The 15,913-nt window shown below is 55.8% G+C and overlaps 1 pseudogene; it reads left to right on the forward strand.

Annotated features, from left to right (window-relative positions):
• Positions 1–15,913, forward strand: part of LOC131094631 (zinc finger protein 850-like) — a 278,757-nt pseudogene that overhangs the window by 199,701 nt on the left and 63,143 nt on the right.

A 15,913-nucleotide genomic window follows, 5' to 3' on the forward strand; every position in this document is an offset into this window, starting at 1 on the left:
TCACCACTTGGACACCCATCCCCCCAGTCAACCCACTCCCCCTGGACTCTGCACAACTCCCAACACACCATTTGTCTGGGGGAAGGCACCGACTGTGTAAAGGCAGCAAAGCCCAGACCTGGCCTGACTTCCCTGGACCACTGGAAAGGAGGAAATCCAGATCCATGGACACACATGGACACAGAGCAAAGCTTTGCTCAAAGGGTTTATTGATTCTTGATGATTGATTCTTCAGGGGAAATGGCCCAGGGCTCAAAGAGTTCAGGGGTTTTCTCCAGTGATGATCATCACCTCATGCCACTGGAGAGGAAAGAGGACACTGGTCCTTCCACCCCTAAAAGACAAACCCCAGAAGGTGAGCTCTGGAGCCCACTGGGCCATGGCTGGGCTTTGTCTCCAGCCCTGTCCCTGCAGGCACGGCTCACCTAGGCATCCAGAGAGGCAGCCAGGCGCTTCTGCCGCAGGAGAGCCTGCAGCTCTTCAGCCACAGGGGGCTGGGGACAAAGGCAGCGTTAGAGACACACTGGGGGCACCGGGCTGCACTTGGAGGCAGGGGAGAGCAGGGGGGCCTTGGGGAAGGGGCTGTGGCAGCAATGGGGTGCAGGAGCTGCTGTGCTGCTGCCCAGAAGCACTGGGCTCTGGGCCAAGAGGCACAGCTGGGGCAGGGGCTGCGTCCTGGCTCATCCAGGGGGTCCTGGGGTGACAGGGATGGGAATGCAGCAGGGCCCTGGGCAAAGGCTTCCCTGGGGAGGAGCCCTGGGGCAGGGCATTGTCTGGGCTGTCAGGAGGGGTGCACTGGGCTGTGCTGGGACACACTGGGATGGCCTGGGCTGTGGTGGCCATGCAGTGGGAGGGTCTGGTGCCGGCAGAACTTGTGGTACCTACCAGAGGCGTCTCCAGGACCATGACACTGTCTAAATCCAACTGCAGAGAGACCAGGAGACCTCGCTGGTCACTGGGATGCCCCCAGTGCCAGCAAGGGATAGGGGGACACCACTGTCCCCCAATTCCCTGAGGGGATGCCCTGATATGCCAGCAGCCCACTCACCTCCCGCAGATCATCTTGGGTTCCTTTCAGGAGTGCCTGGAAAGGAGAACAAAGGCTGGGTCCGGACTGGACCTTGTGGAGCTGTGGGGGGACACACGGGTGCAGGGAGCAGGGTGCAGGCAGAGGGATGGGAATTCAGGGCCTCCAAGGAGATCTGTTTGAGGTGGGGGGAGACCCAAAACCACTGATCTGGGGTCAATTGAGGGCCCAGGGGACAGGGCTGGGGGTGTGGAAGGAGCAGGGTGTGAGGTACAGGGGAGGAGAAAGGAATTGAGGTGTAGGGACATGGGAGTGCAAGGGAGGGGCTTGGTGGGGACAGAAGAATGAGGACAGGTGGGGACAAAACCAACAGTACTGGGAGATGGTGTGGGAGTGGGGAGTGAGTTAGGGAATTGTACAGGGGGACCCCTCTGCAGTGGCCAGGAAGAAAGACAAAGGATTGAGGGGGGGACATGAAAGGAAAGGCCTCAGGAATGGTCAGTGGGAGGGCAGCTGGGGACCCTGAATGGGACACAGAGGAGGGACCAAAAGGGTGGGACGGGAGGCCAGAAAGGGCAGGATGTGGGGACAGCATTTGGCTGGTGCCTCACCTTGGCCTGTGCCGGGGGGCACAGCAGGATGGAGAAGAGCAGGGCCACGCTGAGCACAGCCACCTTCATCTTCCTCTGGCTCTGGGCAGCTCTGTCTGAGGCTGCAGCAGGTGAGGAGCCCCTTTATCCCTGCCGGGACTCCTCCCTGCACCCTCCGTGCCAGCCCCCAGGCCAAAGCCCGGCTTGGCACAGCCTCCAGCCCTGGCCACAAGCCCAGCCCGGGCACAGAGTCCATCCCACCCCACCTGTGGCACGGATCCAGCCCTCTTGCCTGGCATCCCTCCAGCTTCCTGCACAGGGCAGCTGCCCCTGGAAGGGCCCAGGCACCTGGGGGGCCAAAGGGGGCAGCCAGGGAGACAAAGGCACCTGGGGACCCTGTGGGGACAGCCCCCACTCCAACACAATCCATCCTCCAACAGCCCCCAGTGCCAGATCCCCCATCTCCTGCTGCCCCTGCCCTCCCAGAGCTTTCCCTGTGGGACACCCCAGAGCGGAGCCCGGCCCCAAACCCAACATGTGGGAGAACAAGGGGAACAAGGGACATGTGATCAGGTGGCTGATTGGCACCTCAGGCACTGCAGACACTGGGGAGCACTGGGCAATGCTGATCATCTGCAGACAAGGCTGAGGGCTGGGGAATGGCTCCGCAGTGACAATTCCCACATCCACACAACCCGATATCCCTTTCCCCACAGATGCCAAACCTGACCAAGCTCCATGCCCAGAGCACTGTCCAGAGGGGAATATGCCCTGCCCTGCCCCTCATCCTGTCACACCTGCAGCCACGGAGCCCCCCCAGAACACCTGGGTCATGGCCCTGGCTCTGGCCCCAGGCCAGCACTGGCCCTGAGCAGGATGTGCCCATCCCAGGGACATGGGGAAGTGGGCACCTGTCCCCAGGCAGCCACTCGGAGCTAATTGGGGTAACAGAGGTGCCCTGTGAGGAGGAGGGGTGTTGGTGCCTGCCAGCATCTCTGACAAGCCCTGTTTACCCAAGCCCTGAGGCACCAGGAGGATGTTGTGACATCTTGGGCTTCCAGGAAGGAAAATCCACAGTGAAGTGGTTCCTGAGAGCTGTCCAAAGCTGTGATTCCTGTTTGACATTCCAGGGCATTAGTGAAGGATTCTGCACATCTGTTTCCCCAGGCACAATGTGGATCCATCAGAGAAGTGTTATGACTCAGCTGGGAAAACATTTCAGGCCACTGCCTTGACTGTTTGCTCTGGAACTCACCCAAGGAGGCGCAGGGCCCAAGGGGGAAGATTTTCCTCGGGAGTTTTGCTGCTTTGTGCCCTTGGAGGAGAGATCAGAGTGTCCTCCTAGGGGATTCTTGACCAGATGGACAAGAGCTGTGACATCATTGGTGGGCTGAGGTCACCTTGGAGAGAAATTGAGGAAGTGTCTGCAGGACCCTAAGTGGTGAATGAATGGGTGAAGGAGATTCTCACTGTCCTGACCCACTATCCAGCAAAACCACAGCCAAGGGAAGAGGCCTGGTAGAATCAGGGGGGAAGCAGACCTTGTTGAGCCTGGCGCACAGTGGGCAGTGTGGGGTGATCCCCTGCTGGTGTCCCAGCTGTCAGTGCAATACCACTGCTCTGGTGGAATGGATCCTTAAGAAACAAAAGCAGTGATCAAGCTCAGGGGAGGAGGGGATCTGGTCGCACTTCTCTGGGAGTTTCTCTCCAAGGGGGGACATTCCATGAGAATGGGGATGCGGTAAAGGACAGGGCTGAGGGCAGCTGCTCCCTCTCTCTCTGGGCTTCAGTGGAGGATGCTGGGAGCTGCTGCTTGGGAAAAGGAATTGGTTGCTGCAGGTGGCCAGAGCAGCTTCCCCAGGCAGGTGCTGTCAGGTGCCTGCAGCACCAAAAGCGTCTCCACTTGGGGCTGCCTTGACAACTCCCCCAGCCCAGCAGACCCTGAGCCCGCATGGTGCAATCAAAGCCTCACCAGAGGGACGAGAGGACTCCTCACATAGCAGATCCAGCCGGGTTTATTAAGGGAAAATCCAAGGGTCCAGTGAAGTGAGGGTGAAGAGGGAAACAGGAACAAGCAGGAACACAACCTCTGCTGAAGGGAACCAGAGGCAAAGAGCCAGGAGCAGGGCTGGGGCCAGCGTATATAACTGGAGGAAGGCAGGAGGGGTCAGGGTACAAACAATCAAATGTGGAAGGGAGCCAGGGTTGGGGTTAAGGTGGGGTGACGCGCGATGCACCAATGGGGGGGCAGAGTGGGAGGGGTCTCTAGGGGAAAGCCAATGGAGGAACGGGAAGTACAGAACTTTCTGGAACTGGGGGATGAACAGCAGTCGATTGACAACAGCACGTTAACATTAACAAGCAAAGAAACATGGGGAATTGCGGCAGTCTCTCACCTTAACTTAAACAGTGGTGTCCTCCCATGGCATTCCAGGTTCCTCTTCTCCATGGCTGTCTCCAACATCTCCCTCTTTTTTATTTATTAAATAAACATTTCCCAGTGTTTTGTCAATTGTTTTCTTAAAACACATCAGTGCTGCTGAAACTATAACAACTATGAGAAGGACCCACAATAAACTTTTAAGAATGGGGGCCACCCACACAGGAACACTCCACTGCATGAGCTTTTTGTCCATCATGTCCACAACTTTATTTTCAGTAAGAAGAGTCTTCATTTGCTCTTGCATTGGTTTGATGTTGGCCTGGATCAATGTGCTTTTCGATGGCAGGTTAAAACAACAAAGCCCTTTGAAATCTTCACAACCATGGCCATGGGAGAGCAGCAGGAAAGCGATGGCTGCTCTGTTCTGAAGGGTGGCATGTCTGGTGGTTTCCTCGTCCGCTAGAAGGTCTGATAAGGCAGTGGACGTAGCGTTGGTCTGCTTACTAAGCCAGCACTCCAGGTGAGAAAGCTCACCGAGGGCCTTTGCAGCTGCAACCCGTGGTAGAAAGATGGAAACAATGATGGTGGCAGCAGCTGTTAAGGTATTTCGGGGTGTCCTGGGAGTGGCCATCTGGTCCTCAAGTGAATCAGTTATCGACTGTTCGAGCACTGATAGAAACATGAATGGTCAAGTTAGTTGTCATTGTAATTTTCTTCGTTTTGTCCCTATGGAAGGGAGGGTGAGGGATTGGCAGTTGGGGCAGGTGGAGAAAATTGCCTTGGCTTGGTCTCTGGAAATCTTAAATTGACGTACCAAAGCTGGAGCGTTCTGACAGAAGAATGCATGGCTTAGACAAGCCTGTTGAAAGACATGTGGTGCAGCAGGGGAAATGTGGGTGGCACTTGTTGCCATTGCTAACAAGTCTGCTCTCCGGTTGCCCTCAGTGATGTATCTTGGCAGCTCTGTGTGCGACCGGATGTGCAGGATGTGATAAGGTTGCTCTCTGTGGGAGATGAACCAAATTAATTCAGAGAGCAAGCTGTATAATTTTTTATTTTGGACTTTCTTGAGCAGGGCACGCTCTGCCTGCTCTGCTATCCCGGTGACAAATGCAGAATCTGTGATTAAATTGATGTTTTGTTGGAATGTTCAAAACGCCCTCACTGCTGCAGCAAGTTCTGCAGTCTGGGGGGAACCTTCAACAACCCAGACTTCAGACTCCTCCTTCTGAGTGTGCGGGTCCCTCCAGTGAGCACTGACTTGTGAGAATTGCCTGAACCGTCAATGAACTCTGTGATAGCATTTTTGAGTGGAGTTTTACTTTTATATGATTTTGGGGACAAATGCAGTGAATCTTTACAAAGTCTGTGTTTAGGATAATGAATGGAAATTTTTCTGGGATAGCTGTCTAATGAAATTTGCGGGTGTTCATTTGTTTGTAATAGAGAATCCAATTGTTCCAAAGTATAAAAGAGGTAAATGCACACCAGATCGCAAGCTGCGAGGGTCCAGAGGCGATGTCGGCCTTTAATAATAAGTTTGGCGACAAGTTCTGGTGGGGTGGTAACAGTTTTATGTGGTTGGTGCGGCAGAAAAAGCCACTCGATGATGATGAGTGGGTTTTTTGCAGTATCATCCCACTGAAAGAGCAATGCATGGGAGTTTGGGCACTTACCAAAAATACCGAGGCTGAGGGGAAGGGACCAGTCTGTCCGATGTGCCTGGCGGTGTTTGATGGCGTTGGCGACTCTCTCCAAAGCCTCACAGGCTTCTGGCGTTAACGAGCGTGGGGAAGTCAGGTCGCCGTCTCCTCGTAGAAGGTCAAAGAGCGGTGCCAGTTCTTCTGTGCTGAGGCCCAGGAGAGGTCAGATCCACGTGATGACGCCGCACAGCTGTTGCATGTTTTTTAATGTCTGGGAGTGCTTGTTGATGGATAGAGACTGAGGCACAATGGTCCTTCCTGTGAATAAAAACCCGAGGTGCTTCCATAGGCTCAATAGCTGGATTTTTTCCTGAGCTATCTGAAACCCTGTGCTTTCGACAGCTGCGACACTCTAGGAAAGTGCTGCGTCTAAGTGGGACTTGGTGGAAGCACAGATTCGTACATCATCCATACAATGTAGGTGTGAGACTCTGTCCGAAGTTTCTCTCATCTGCCTCATGATCGTCATTGGGGACCACTGAATAAAAGACCCTTGTCTGAGGTTTCTGGCCCTGTTGGAGAAAGTTACATGCCAAGGGCCCCGAGACCTGAGCACAGCTCCTGGTATTGCTAAGCTATTGTTCACAGGTATGTTGGCTGTATGCTACATTGAACCCAATGAAAGGAAGAAGGGGGCACCTTGCCTTTTTGCAACAATAGCCTTGGAAGTTGTCCCACCTCTCGGCCTGGCTGGACTTCTGAGTTTTGGGTGGTCCCCACAGAAAACCCCTCACTTGTCTTACAACTGCCATGACAGACAGACTGAGATGTAAGAAGCCTCTCCATCAAAGACCGAGACATGAAATCCCTACGTGAAAAGGCCCCCCCCCACTCTTTCCAAGGACTGGGACTGAGGCCCCTAACCTGGGGGAGGTGTGTGGGGGAGGCAAGCTGACCAAAGAAAGATGGATGTTGCAGGTGCGAGCAGTGGACCAAGAAGATAATGGCTCTCGCCCACTGCTGAGAACATGGACTGTGTGTACCCTTCTCTAAATACCACTTTTCCCCCCCAAAATACAATAGACTACCTTTGATTCAGTTTCAAGTTTTACCCCTTCCCCCATCAAAAAAAAAGAGTATAATAAGAGTTTGGATGAACTGCAACCCTGAGATCTCCCCAGACGTGACCTGGTGAACTCCATTGGCTGGACATTGAAGGACTTCGCCGTTCTACGTTTGGTAGCTTTGTACCTTCCTTTCTCTTCCTCCCTCTTTTTCTCTTTTCCCCAATTCCTCCCCAATGCATTTTGTTGTGGTTATTCAATAATGGTACATTTGTTTTGATTATCATTGCAACCCCCTGTACCGTGTCAGTGTTTTTTGCACTCTGAGATCAACCCACGAACCATCATGAAACCCGTTCATAAGGATGGATTGTGACACTTGCATACATAATACATAAATCTTCTATCAAGCCTTAAAAATTCTCTACAAATTCATTTCCAACATTACTGGGTCTGGCACTGCCAAGATCTGGTTCTTGCTGCCACCACCAGTGCCCAGATCTGGAAATTCCCTTGTTCTGGCAGAGCCAAGTCCAGCAATTTTCTGGTAAAGAAAGCCAAAACCTGGCAATTTCCCACTGCCGGCACCTGCAGTGCCAAGATCTGGTGTTTGCTGCCACTGCCCGTACCCCAATCTGGACATTTCTCGGTTCCAGCACAGCCCAAGTGCAGCAATTTTTTGGAAAAAGAAGACAAAAGGCAGCAATTTCCTGGTGCCAAGACTGTCACCACCCAGACCTGGTGTTTGATGGCACCACCCATGCCCAGATCTGGATATTTCCCTGTGCCACCACAGCCCAAGTGCAGTAATTTGCTGGCAAAGAAAGCCAAAACCAGGCAAATACCTGGTGCCTACACTACTCTGATCTCATGTTTGCTGACACCTCCAGTGCCCAGATCCGGAATTTTTCAGATGCCTGCACAGCATAATTCCAGCAGTTTGCTGGCACGGAAAGTTCACATTTGGCAATTTTCTGGTGCCTGCACATTCCCCACCCAGATCTGGTGTGTGCTGGCAGATTGCCAGTGCCCAGATCTGGCAATTTCCTGGTGCTAGCAAAACCCAAATGCAGCAGTTTTCTGCAAAGAAAGCCAAAACCCAGCACCACCCAGATCTGCTGTGTTGGGGTTGGTTTAAAAGAAGAGGGAGACCTCAGCTTAAGGCCATGGGAAAACCCTCTTTAGTTGGGGTGAGCAGGAGCTCCCGCCCATGATCCCCTCGTTCAGTTATGCAGATTGTCACTGGCAAGTTCTGAGTTCTCTTTGCTGCCATTGGTTACTTTTTACTGCAAAAATTGTAATATTCTTAATCCTTCCTTCCTCTTGGATCCTTCCCTCAGATCCCACCTTAACCCCTTGTGAAAGTCTGCCCGAAATGAACGGGTGACAGATGATTTTTTGGTGCAAAAAATAACCAACAAAGGCACAGGGTTTTTGCAGTAGCAAATCAACAAAATGCAATTTTATTGATGATAACCACAGCTGAATATGCGTTTGGTTAGGGAATCTGGGGAAGAGAAGGGTAGGACAAGGGAAAAAGGGAGGAAAGAAGGTTAGGGAAGGGGTATAGCTTCCAAAATGTGATGTCTTTGGGGTCCCACCGCTGAAACTCGCTGGTGCACGCTTTGGGGAGATCTCAGCGAACAGTGGAACCGAACCCTAAATATACTGTTCTCGGTTAGGGGAAGGGTGGCTGAAATTAGATTTCCATGGAGGGGAAAAGAATAGGAACAGGAGGAGGGAGAGAGGTTATTCCATTGTTTTCATGGCCGAATGCTCGCAGGTACGTTTACTCTGGGCAGGTTTTCCCCCCTCCCCAAGTTGGGAGGGGGTACAGTCCCAGTCTCTGGAAGGAGGTTGCCATGGGGGTGCCAAGGGGATACCATGGGGGTGCCAATAGGGTGCCAGGGGGGTTCCTTGTCTTGTCTTGGTTCCTTGATGAGGGGATTCGCATCTCTGTTTGTCTGTCACGGTGGTTGAAGGCAGACAAGAGGGGTCTTCTCTTGGAGGGGGGAGCCACCCCAGAGGTCAGTCCAGCCAAGTCAGGAGGTAGAGAGCCATTGTTCACAAAAGGGCAGCATGCCCCTTTGAGTTCAGCATGGCATGTTCTGCAAACACCACCTGTGAACACACTGAATAAGCATGAGACTTTCTTTCCCAACTGGCTCAACAGTTTTTTAACCTTTTGGTGGTCTTTTTCTCATGACAATTGTGAGGCAAAAATGAAGGATTTTCAGATGGACTTCCATACCCCTCCCCATATATAAATGTATAAATATGCCTGCTAGACCCTGGACCCGTGCTTTTTTCTGCTTCACTCTCCGTACAGTGCACGCCATCCTGTTTGTTGTGTTTGCCTTCATTAAAGTTCTGTTTCCAGAGCACCAGATGAAAGCAGTCTCTGTCTGTAAAGTGGCCAGAGCCGGTTCTCAGGAAACCACTGGTCACCAGTCTGGATGAGGACCAGAAGGTTTCACTCGTGTTTGCTGGCACTGCCAGTGCCCAGATCTGGAAACGTCCCTGTTCTGGCACAGCCCAAGTGCAGCAATTTCCTGGCACAGAAATCCAAAACCTGGCAACTTTCTGCTACTGGCTCTGGCACCGCCCACATCTTGTGTTTGCTACGCCAGTGCCCAGATTTGGAAATTTCCCGGTGCCAGCAGAGCCCAAATCCGGCAGATTTCTGTCGCTGGCAACGACACCACCCAGATCTGGTGTTTGCTGGCAGCGCCAGTGCCCAAATCTGAAAACTTCCTGGTGCTGGCACAACCCAAGTCCAGTGATTTGCTGGCACAGAAAAGTCCAGGCATAGCCATGGAGCAGAGAGCCCCGAGAGTGCCCAAGCTGCTCTGGCTGGAGGAGGAAGAGGTAGAGGGCCCTGGAGCTGCCCCAGCACAGGAGACTGAGGAGGTGGTGCCGTTGAATCCACTGCAGGAGGGTGAGTGGCAGTGCTGGGCTGTAGGGCTGGAGCCTGCAGCCAACTTGGTGCCATGCCATGCCATGCCATGCCATGCCATGCCATGCCATGCCATGCAATGCCATTCCCTGGGGAAATGCCCCTGGACAGGATGGAAGAGGGGCCGGGCAGACACCCCACAATGGCCGTGCTCCATCCCCTGGAGCATCCCGGGGCTCTCTCAGCCTAGGGAGAGCAGGGCAGGCCCATGCTCTCCGGCCTCTCCCACAGCCCCTCATCTCTGGCTGCGCTCGCTCTTTGCCAGATGCAGCCCTGGAGCGCACACAAGAGCAGGAGTCCAGCCATGGCTGCTTCCGCAGAACAGCGCAGGTACCTGGGGCCATCCCCACCTGAGCCGGGCCTGCTGGCACTTCCTCAGCAGGGCCCGCGCTTGGAGCAGGCCATGGAACGTCCCTCTCTTCCAGCCCTTCCTTCTGCTGCAGACACTGCTGAGGCTCCTGCGCCTTGGCCACACAAAGACCAGCAGCACCGGCACCAAGGGCACGGCCCAGCCTGACTCCAGGCCCGCCCAGCTGCGGGCAGAGCCTGCTGCCAGCTCAGCGGCCTCTGAGCTCGCAGCACCCTCTGAGCAGGACACGGCCCAGGGCAGGGCGAAGGCTGGCATGGCCCTGACTGAGGGCATGGCCACCACCCACACCCAGGCTCAGGGCATGCCAGACACTCAGGCCATGTCCACACTGACCGGGACTCCTGCACCCACTCTGGAGGTTTTCCAGAAGGGTGCTGCTTCTCCACAGCAGGTAAGCAGCCTGGGGCCAGGGCTGAATGCCTCCCAGGATCATGTGGCCCCTCGAGCTACATCCATTGGACCCCCTCAGCCTTTGAGGCCATCACAGTGGGTGGGAAGGCAAGCACTTCTTGGGGAAAGCTGGGCAAGTTGCTCCCTTGGACAGCACTCCAAGTCTTCCCCACGCTGCCTCCCCCAGGTGGAAGCCACGGTCAGGGACATTCTCCAGAGACTGGCGTCCTGTGTCACCGTGGACGCCGGGCAGCAAATGGAGATTCTGAGCCTGATGGAGGAACACCCTGCTCAAGTGGTGATGAGCCTCCTATGCTGTGCCCCAACGTGTGACAGGTACGGAGCACAAGTGCCTCAAGAGCTCACCGGCTCCTAGGGCCCTTTGCCCTGTCCAATGGGCTCTGCCAGACAGGCAGAGAGCTGCGGGAGTCTCGGGCCCCTCTGTTTCCTGAGCCTCTGATGTGCTCCCTCCCTGCCCCTCAGGGCACCGGGGCTCTGTCCCCCGGCCCCACACAGCTGCGCAGGGCACGGTGCTGATGCACAGCTCTGGTCCCACAGAGCCGCTGCGCTGATGTGGAGAGCCATGGGCACGTCCAGAGTGGCCGCCCAGGAGGTGCTTCCAGCGCTGCTCTCTGCCATGGAGGAGCAGCTACCCTATGGCAGCTTCTCCTGCGGGGACAACGAGGCCGTCCTTGCCCTGGCTGTGAGTTTCTGGAGTTGGCCTTTGCTCGCCCTCTCGGTCACCTCTCTAGCAGCTCTCCCTGCTCTCCCCAGCCTGGGCTGAGAGCTGGCCTAGGGGCAGGCTCAGGGGCAGCAGGCTGCGTGCTCCCCCTGCGTCTCCCCTCGGCCCTGCCTCATGAACACCTCGGCACTGAGCACTGCCTTGGGGTAGGCAAGTGCTGCTTGTCTTGCCAAAGGGCTGCTTTGTCTCTTGCAGGCAACTCTGGTGCTGTGGAGGATTGCCCCCATGTGCGAGTGACACTGTACCATTTGCTTCATTCTCCCCAACTGTTTGTGGCTCTGTTCTTGCAAATTGTCACCGCCACAGAGCAGATGCCAGGGGACGTTGAAACCTGGAGATTCTGGAGAGCGTGCCGGGAGGAGCACGGCCTTCCCTGCCACCCCCACAGGTGCCAGTCGCCCTGTCCTTCCCACGCCCTTGCGGCCAGGGCCAGCGCTCCCAGAGTGACCTGGCCTTTGCTCGGCACGCAGGTTTGCAGTGCAGACCATGAGGGCTCTGCTCTCCCGACTGGGCTTTGGCAAGAATCTGCTGGCTCTGGAGCACAAGCAGCTCTGGGACACCCTGCTCTGTGCTGACACCCAGCACTATGCAGCGGGTCTGCTGGCCAGGGGGGATCCCCTACTCCTGCCACCACCACCAGCATTTGTGCCCCCTGCCCGGAATGCCCCACACAGTCCCCAGGGCTGTAAGCGAGAGGGCCTTGTCAGCGAGGGAGGGCCGAGCAGACTGGGAAAGGCTGGGAGAGAAGGATTCCCAGCAGCAGCTGCCTTCCAAGGGGCCCATGTGCCCTTGCAGAGTGCTGGGGAAAGATCAGACCTCTGTGAGACCATGCCTGGGAGAGGTCTGCCCGCCCAGCTCAGGGCCTTGGTGCCTTTTTCCCCTGGAAGGGAGAGGCGCTGTGGCTTGAGCCCCTTTTGTCTCCACATGGCCTCACACCTGCTCAGCCATCTCATGGGGAAGCAGCCCTGCTGGCATCTGCCTGCCCTGGCCTTCTTTGTGGAGGTGAGTCTGATGGCCAGCGCTGCCTGGCTGAGCTGCCTCCCAGCTCTTGGGCCTCTCATAGCTGCAGCCGCCTGGGACGGTGCCCACGCCCTGTGCTGCTGCCTTGGCCCGGCCCTGTGCGGCTCCGGGCTACTGCCAGTCGGGTCCCTGTCACTGCCCTCCTGTGCCTTTCAGCTCCTGGAGTGTCTGGACCTGAGCAAACACGGTCCCAGTGCCCTGCTGGTGGTATCCAGGCACCTGCCGAGCCAGTGCAGGGACAGGCTGCGCCTGGCACTCAGAGGCCTCGTGGTGCTCAGCAAGGAGCCCTCGCTGGTGAGAACGGGGCAGTGGCTGAAGCCACACTGGCAGTGTGGGGTTGGGTAACGCAGACCTCTGGGCTTGGCTGGGCTTTGGCAGCAGAGGCAGCTGCTCCCAGCTCTCCTGCCTCCTGCTTCAGCTGCCCCAGTGCCCCAAGCAGCTGTTGGTGCTGCGGCCATTCACGGCTTCACAGCACAGCCTGGTCTTACACACAGGGAGGAGGAATACGCGGCCTGTATCAACACTTGGTGCAGCAGCTGGCTGATCCAGATGCAGAGGTGGTCCAGATGAGCCTCTGTGTGCTCACACGTATGCTCCAGGACAAAGACCTCCTGCTACCCAGTGTCACCGCCCTGAAGCTGGCTGAGTCCCTCCTGCCACACTTTGAGAACTGTGCTCTGTAAGGCTCTGTGCCCCCAGCCAAGGGCACTGGACATTGCCTGGAAACTTTGTGCTCTGTGCAGTTCTGAGCCTTTGCCCCAATGGGCCCAGAGTAGTTGGTGATTAGGACTTTTCCTTTCCCTCCAGGACAACAGCCACGTGCAGCTGCTCTACATTCAGCTCTTCTGCAAGGTGATGGAGCTGGTAGTGGAAGAGGGGGAAGAGCTTCTCACAACAATCGTGACCCGGAGTCTGCTCCCTCTATTCTTGCGCTGGCACGATGAGAACCTGCACGTGGCCGAGGTGAGGTTTTGTGCGATGCTGTTGCATCCCTGGCAGGGGGCTCAGCCGCCTCCTGCCCTGGCACCTGCCGGACTCCAGCCTCCCCTGGCTGTGGCGCAGGGACACAGGTCCTGTGCCCTGGGCTCTGGTACCACCTGCAGCTCTCTGCTGCTCTCCAGGCCTCTTTCCAAGCCCTGCTTTGTGCGGCACGCTTCCTGAGGAGGAGGGACCTTGAGGAGCTGGTGACGAAGGCGCGGCGTATTAAGTTTGCTGAGAGCCTGGTAAGGACAGCCCAGGAGCCCGAGCCCTGCCCCTGGAGCTCGGTGCAGGGGCCTGGCAGCTGTGTCCCTGCCCAGCGCTGCAGCCGGGCCCGCCAGCCTGCGCCCCCCACGCTGCTCCCTGCCCTGGGCCGTGCGGGCCGGCTCGGCCAATGCTGGGTGCAGGGAGCGCCCGGCCGAGGGGCAGAGCCCGCGCCGAGCCTTCTGTGTTGGTGCTCCCCGCAGCTGCTGCAGGACGAGAGCCGAGCGGCCAAGCACCTGCGCTGGGCCCTGCCGCACCTGCAGAGCCCACAGAGGCCCCTGCGAGAGGCGGCCATCAGGTTCATGGGTGAGCCAGCAGCCCGGCGCCCCTCCCTGCCCCCGGCCCGGCTGCTGCCCCGGCTACAGTGAGAGCCGCGCCCAGGCCCCTGCAGCCGGCTGGGATGGCCCCGGCAGGAGGCTTTCCTTGGATTCCCTCAATCTGGCCTCTGACCTTGGCTCTGTTCCTCTCTCTTCCAGCTCTTCAAGCCCTGAAAGAAGAGGAGAGTCCATCGTGCATGAGCAAACTGCTTCAGATGACCTTTGAAAGAAGATGTGCAGGATTTTGTTCGTCTGCTGGATCAGATGTACCAGCGTCCATCGGCGATTTCCAGTGCCCATTGAAGATGGGACCACCTGCAGAGCAGGATGGACCAGCTGCAGCTCCAGAAACAGCTCTGGCTGTGTGAAGCTCCAGGAGCTCCTGCCATCTCTCTCCCTCTTGGCAGCTCCCTCCCTGCAGCCCTCAGGCCCTGCCCATCCCCTTTTCTGCCTCCCAGCTCACCCCTTTGCTTCGTTTTCCCTTAATAAACTGTTTGGGTTTTTCACTTTACCCACGTCTCCGTGGAGCTGAAGCGGCGCAAAACCTGAGCCCGGGGACGCGCAGGGCCCTGCTGCCGTTCTCCTCCGTGCACGGACAGAGAGGAACAAGGGCAGCTCAGGCTGCAAAGGTGCCTGTCCTGCTGCTCCAGCTGCCCAGCACCGTGGAGTTAAAGGTCATGCTGAACACGCTGAAGGAAACAAGGACCCTGGGTTTTAGAAGAGCCAGCTCAAGTACGCTCTGAACCCAGCTGTGCAGGATTCCATGGCAAGCATCCACTGAGGGCAAAGGAGCTTGCAATGCCGGAAGGTTTCACAAAGAGCTTCCTGAAAGAACAGCAATGCTCCATCCCTACACAGGGACAGGAAGAGGGCAGAAGCAGAGACCACCGTGGCCTAGCAGTGAGCTCTGGGTGTGCCTAAAAGCAAATGGAGCAGCAGCAGCAGCAGCAGCTGCAGGGAGTGGCTGAGACTCGGAGGTGCGACCGTCCCAGTGGCTGCAGCGCTGTCAGTCAGTGCCTGCAGGCTCGGTGTGGTTCTGGCAACTCTGGTCTCCCCACAATGAGGAATAGCAGCCCCTGCCTCAGGCCCAGTGAGACCAGTGGGAGGAGACCCTTCCCACCTCTCTTGGGCAGGGCCGCAAAACAGCCGCTGCATCTTCCTGCCCCTCTGTTTGGGCTGTGCTGAGCCCACAGCTGGCCAGCTTGTGTCCTGCTGTCCCAGGAGCGTTCTGGGCAGGCAGGAGAAGGGCTGCGTGCACGGCACAGCGTCCTGCAAGGGGCTCACCAGAGCCTCCTGCGGGAACAGGCTGCAGGGTGCAGAGGTTCTGGGACCTCACACCATAACCAATATGATCTAGTGAGGCCAAATTTATTATCCTTTAAAAGAGTATATTTAAAATAAATCTCTGCTGTCCACGCGTCTCTACCTAACACATGATTGGTTAATCCTAGGTGTTCACGCATATAAAATAGAATGCTGATTGGATCATCTGATTTTCTACGCATCTTGCTGGGGTTGTGTGGCCTATCCATGGCTCACTTTCCCAAGCTTGCTGACAAACGTGCTGAGTCCTGATGACTCTTCTTCTTGTGTCTTTTTCAAGGACACACCGAGCCCAATTCTGAATATTTCCATAATTCATTCTTTGTGAACGTGTTCTTTGTCCATTATTACAAGCAGGCTGGATTGTGCATCGGCTGAATATGGCCACTCTCTTGCAAAAACTCCTCCATTCTGTCTCTGAGCCAGCATTTGAGCCAGTTAAACAAAATCCTCCCTCTCAAGCTGTAAAGAATGTGGAATTAGAGTTGGAATGTGACCCTGAAATAGAAGCAGCTCAGCAACTAAAGTAGAAAAAAGTTAGTCCAGAAGCTATTGTAGAAGGGACTTTTCTCTCCAATGATGTAGAAGCTTTTCCTGTAGTAACTAATGCTGCAAGTAGAGTTTGAAAACCTTTTGATTGGAAGATTTTAGAAAAGTTGAGAGCTGCAATTTCACAATTTGGTTGAAAATCCCAACTTGCACAGTCACTTCTGCAGTATATTTTTCCATCTAACGCATTAATTCCAGCTGATGTGCATACCCTAATAAGACTTAGAATGCCACCCCATCAGCAGGTGATGTTTCATAAAAGCTGGGAGGAAAAGTGTGCTCAAGAAGCAGCAAGAC

This window comes from Melospiza georgiana, chromosome 30, assembly GCF_028018845.1.
Source record: "Melospiza georgiana isolate bMelGeo1 chromosome 30, bMelGeo1.pri, whole genome shotgun sequence".
Classification (NCBI taxonomy): domain Eukaryota; kingdom Metazoa; phylum Chordata; class Aves; order Passeriformes; family Passerellidae; genus Melospiza; species Melospiza georgiana.